Raw genomic sequence first — 6,000 nt, 5'->3', positions numbered from 1 at the left:
TAATTTAAACTCGCAGGCTAGTAGCTCAACTATATTATTTCTTTTATGATGAACTGTAATAATTATTATATTTTTGTTTCATCAATTATTATGATTGACTAAACTTTTATACTGCTTGGGTTTGGATGAATACTTGTTAGACTCGTTTTATTTTCAGTTTTGGATTATTATTGATTGGTTCATGTTTTGGTAAAGTTTTTATTTTATTTGGTTGTGATGAATATGCGTATTTGGTATTGATTTATTATCAATTTATTGTTTCATATGCGTCTTTGTGAATGTCTTTCATGTATGGATGCATATTAGGTTACTTACTGTGTGTTTGTAACTAGTTTATGGTTTATAGTTAACGTATTCCATAGGAACGGTATTTGAGAGTTTAGATATACATTATATTATGTCACTTGAAAGACCGGGAGGTAATTAAGTGTCGCTTGTTTTGGTATTTTTCGGGTTTGGGTAGTGATTGCACGGGAGTGAGTTACCCTAGATTCCTTTAGATTCTTGCAGATCCGAGTTATAACCGAATTCAATAAAAATAACCCTTTACGCCTTAGGGTGCTTTGTGATTAGAGAGACCGGGAGGTGATTTAATATTTGGGTACCTTAGCATATTTAGGTAAGGTGAGACTAGGAGATGATCCGAACCATTAAACCGTTGAGCTTACATGATATTTAGGATTCTTAAGTATTGTTGGTGAGACCGGGAGGAGATCTAGCATACTTTAGTTATTCCTTAGTGTTATATTTTTAGAATACGGTTACCAATCATAAATCCAATTCCGAGAGTTTACGAGTTGAATAGTAGGATTCCTTACCTAGGTAGTTGTTTCCCCTATTTGAGTTCTAAACCGATTTGTTCGTGTCTAGTTTAGTTTAAGTATCTTTTTATTTTTATAGTTAATAATTAAAAAATACAAAAAAATCAATTAAATCAATTTATTCAAGTTATTAGTTAGAGTCTAGTTTAGGTGTCGCTAGTGTCCTTTGGGTTCGATATCCGGACTCCATTAGGCTTTACTACAGTCGATAGGTACACTTGCCTGTCTAGTGGTCTAGCATTAGGAGAGTCTAGATTTATAAATTTAAAACTAGAGTGTCTAAGTTAGGTTAGGTTTTAATAGACCATTTTGCACATCACTATCCATAGAGTAAGATTAGTTGATAGGTAAGAAATGAGCGGATTTGGTTAACCTATCGATGATAACACAGATTGCATTATGTTGACGAGTGGTCTTAGGAAGTTTTGTTATAAAATCCATGGTTATCATTTCCCATTTCCAAACAGGAAGTTCGGGTTGCTGAAGCAAACCCGATGGCTTTTGATGCTCGGATTTTACTTGTAAACATGTTAGACACTTAGCAACATGCAGAGCAATGTCTTTCTTCATTCCATTCCACCAGTAGTTAGGCTTGAGATTTTGATACATTTTGTCGCTACTGGGGTGCATCATGTATTTGGATTTATGGGCTTCACTCATTATCTTTTCGCGTAATTCTCCAATGATTGGTACCCAAATCCTGTTTCCAAGTCTGAGGATACCGTTATCACCTTTGACTAACGAGTCAATGGTACCATTACGCTTTTCTTCGGAGATGTTGTTTTCTTTGATAACTTGTTCTTGAGCTTTCTTAATCTATTCGATTAGATCTATTTGAAGTTCTAATCTTAAAGCCCAAACCCTCTTGGGTTTCTCATGTTCCTTTCGGCTTAATGCGTCAGGCACCAAATTGGCTTTGCCCTCATGATAGATGATTTCGCAATCATAATCATTTAAGGTTTCCATCCATCTTCTTTGACGCATGTTAAGCTCTTTCTGATCAAAGATGTGCTTTAAACTTTTATGATCAGTGTACACGATAAATTTAACTCCATAGAGTTAGTGCCTCCATAGTTTTAAGGCGAAAATTATGGCACCTAACTCTAGATCGTGAGTCGTATAATTCTTTTCGTGTACTTTCAACTGACGAGAAGCATAAGCTATTACTTTCTTTCTTTGCATTAATACGCAACCCAAACCCGAATGGGATGCGTCACTAAATACAACGAAATCTTATGTACCTTCTGGAAAAGCCAGTATAGGTGCGTTCATAAGCTTTTTTTTGAGCAAGTCAAATGCTTCTTGTTGTTTAGTTCCCCATTCATACTTGACGTTCATTCGAGTTGATGAAGTTAAAGGAACGACTATTCGTGAGAAATTTTCAATGAAGCTGCGATAGTATCCCGCCAAACCTAAGAAACTTCTGATTTTGGTTGGCGATTTTGGAATTTCCCATTTAGCGATCGCTTCGATTTTGGAAGGGTGGACTTGAATTCCTTCGGCATTAACCACATGACCAACAAATTGTACTTCGTGAAGCCAGAATTCACACTTTGAAAACTTAGCGTATAATTTCTCGTTCCTAAGTATTTCAAGTAGAATCCTAAGGTGCACTTTGTGATCTTCTTCCTATTTAGAATAAATAAGTTTCTCTTCAATAAATACGATTACAAATTTATCTAAATATGATTTGCAAATTCTGTTCATCATGTCCATGAAAGCGGCGGGGGCATTAGTGAGTCTGAATGGCATCACGGTGAATTCATAATGTCCATACCTTGTACGAAACGCTGTCTTCGGAATGTCTTCTTCTTGCACCTTCAATTGATGATACCCCGAACGTAAGTCTATCTTGGAAAAATAACTCTCTCCTTGCAGTTGATCGAATAGGTCGTTAATTCTAGGTAGCGGACATCGGTTCTTAATAGTTACTTTGTTCAGGGCTCTATAATCAATATCTCATGGATCTGTCTGTCTTTTTGACGAATAATATTGGAGCTCCCCAAGGCGATGAACTTGGATAAATGAATCCTTTCTTTAGCAGCTCATCCAATTGTTTCTTCAACTCTTTCATTTCTGTCGGAGTTAAGCGATATGGAGCTTTGGCTATGGGCGCAGTTCTAGGAATCAAGTCTATTCTAAACTCGACTTCTCGGTTAGGTGGAATACCTGGTAACTCGTCTGGAAAGACGTCTGAAAATTCGGTAACTTTAGGCACATCTTTTATCTCTCTTGGTTTTGGTTCCTCGGTAACATATGCCATAAATGCTAACCAACCTTGGTTTAGACATTTGTTAGCTTTAATAATGGAAATTAGGCTAACTTGACCAGCATTTTTGTCACCGGCAATTTGAATTGTTCGTTTATCAAGAGCTTGTAGTTATATGGTTTTCTTATTGCAGATGATACGGGCATGGTTATCAAATAACCAGTCCATACCTAGAACTATGTCAAAGCCGGCTAATGTCATGGGTAATAATTGAACGGGGATGACATAACCTACTAATAAGATCTTTCCATTTTCTAAGATTTCGGAAATCTTAATTACCTCACCATTGGCTGTCTCAACGTTTAAAGTTTTATTTAATTTCGTTAAATGTTCGTTTAATAGACTACAAAAGTTATAATCTATAAAACTTTGATTTTTGCACCCGAATCAAATAAAACTCTAGCATAAACGTTATTAACTAAGAACGTACCGGTGATGGTGTCCGGTATGTCTACAGCCTTCTTGGTGTCGAGTACAAAGACTCGTGCATTTCCTTTCTTCCCTTCATTCTTGGTGCCGCTTCCTCCGGCACCTCCTCCAGTAACAACATTTTTCTTCCTGGGGCATTCAAAACTGAGATGCCCAGTTTCCTTGCAGTGAAAGCAAGTCATAGATTTCTTCCAGCAGTCGGCTGCAACATGTCCAGGCTTGTTGCACGAATCACAGACTGCAGAAGTAGAAGCTGCAAATCTACATCGACCGAAGTGACGTCTCTTGCATATCTTGCACAATGGAACATTAGAATTAAAGCCCCATTTTCTTTTATCAACCTCCTTCCCCTTAAAACGAGTATTCCCTTTTCCCTTCTTATCACTGGTTGTGTCAACTTTCTTATCCTCTTCCTTATTTCGGATAAGACCATTCATCAAATACCCTGCCAGCTCCATGGCAGAATCAGCAGTTTGCGGTAAATGAGACCTCACCATGTCTCGTATTTCCCTAGGCAAACCCCAAATGTAACGGGTTACCTTGTTTGATTATGGTGTTACCAACTGAGGTACACTTCTACAATACTCTTGAAACTTAGTATTGTAGTCTTTCAAGTTAGTCCCAACCACCTTGTGGTTAAGGAACTTGGTTTGAATTATGTCCGTCTCATGCATTGGACAAAATTTCTGAAGCACCAATTCCTTAAATTCTTCACACGTTAACTGGTACATGGGCTCTCTTCCTTTAGACAAGATTAGAGTGTTCCACCACTCTAACGCTTCACCCCTAAACATTTGAGAAGTATACTGAATCTTTTCCTTCTCATAACACTTGCTGATTATCATAATTGACTCCATTTCTTCTAACCATCGTAAGGCAGCAATGGCGCCTTTGTCGCCATGAAACTCTTTTGGACCATAAGTCTTGAAATATTTAAAAAGACAACCTTCGATCCTAAGTTTCTTTTTAAAGTTTCGGTTAAAGTTATCACCAACATTTGATCCTTGGTCACTTCCTTCATCTTGGTGAGTAGGGTTAGGATGTGTCTTGGATTTGACGGATCGTTTGGTTTTGTGGGATTTTCGAGTTTCACTCTTGCGAATTGAACCATATTTCATAGCATGAATTAATGGATTCATAGCTTGTGTTATCATTTCTTGCATTTTTATCATTAGATTTTCAAGAATCGCTTGAACAGGTTCGGTTCTATCTCGATTTCTATTTGCATTAGAAGCCTCTTCGTTTTGTGAAGGATTGTTTTGGATCGACATCTGAAATTATGAAGAATAGATTTAGAACCAAAGATTTTTATTTATATATCGTTGGGTGGAATATCTTATAAACACAACTTCCAATATCATACAAACGATTACGAAACCTAAGGATAGAGTATGTTACAAAGACTGACACTTGAAACAAACGATACAACACCAACAAGCGGAATTCCTAATCTTTCATGTAATCTATGATTATATTTTTCATCTCACTACATTTTCGTAGTAATTTATTTCCCACTTTCTTCTTTTTGCCTCCACTAGTATCAATCTTCTTCCTCAAGTCGCCGGTTTCATGCAGGGCTCTATCAAGGTGTTCCTCTTGTGACTGAGGTATAACATTAGGGTATCCATATTGTGGTGGTGGATCACGATACCCCATCATCACAATATCATAGTGATTCTTCGGGTATAGTGGTGGGGTACTTGCTTCAATTGGTAAGTTGTAAAAAGCTTCAGTAGTGGCTTCATGTTCCCTTATTTCATTGGCTTGTTCCGAGATGGTAGGAACAACTCCAGGGTATGGTGGAAAACTTGGGGGAAACATTTGAATATAAGGGTCTTGAGGAACATACCCAAAAGGCATTTGAATGGGTGGTTCTGCAAAAGACATTTGAATGAGTGGTTCTGGAATCCCAAAAGGCATTTGAGTGGGTGGTTTTGGAGTTGTGTAGTAATAGGTCATAGGAAGCATGGTGTGTTGGCAACCAATATTCGATGGACAATCACACGTTGGAGCATTTTGAATACCAGGGTTTTCCTCTTCCGTGTTTATCTCTTCCGAAATTTCTTCTTCGGAATCATCCTCTTCTTCTTCCTCTTCCTCCTCCAGATCTTCTTTTGATTCTTCTTTAATCCACATCTCTTCCTCATCTTTGTTCAAATCCACTTGTATTTTTATTTTTTCTTGAGGTTGCATCACTCTCATCTTAGGTCTCCTTGATGGACCTGCAAAAGTATAATTGTTGGGATCTGGTTGGTTATAAGTTGGAGTTCCAAAGTGCCATCTTCGCTGATCGGAATGACACTGCATCCAACTGGATGTGTCTTGCTCGGATTCCGATTTGATATGCCTATCAACTTGTATTTCATTGGAAGGGTGATAGTCCGGAATACCAGATGGGTGATAGTTGGTGGAGAACTTGGAACATGAATTGGCATCTGCTCCGTGCCCGGAAAATAGATGGGTTGACTTCCATATGGAACT

Source organism: Bidens hawaiensis, unplaced genomic scaffold (genome assembly GCF_021521415.1).
Source record: "Bidens hawaiensis isolate Kalapana, Puna unplaced genomic scaffold, B.hawaiensis_p1.1 tig00036290_1, whole genome shotgun sequence".
Lineage (NCBI taxonomy): Eukaryota > Viridiplantae > Streptophyta > Magnoliopsida > Asterales > Asteraceae > Bidens > Bidens hawaiensis.
The sequence above is the reverse complement of the archived record's forward strand: the minus strand, read 5'-3'. Positions refer to the sequence as shown.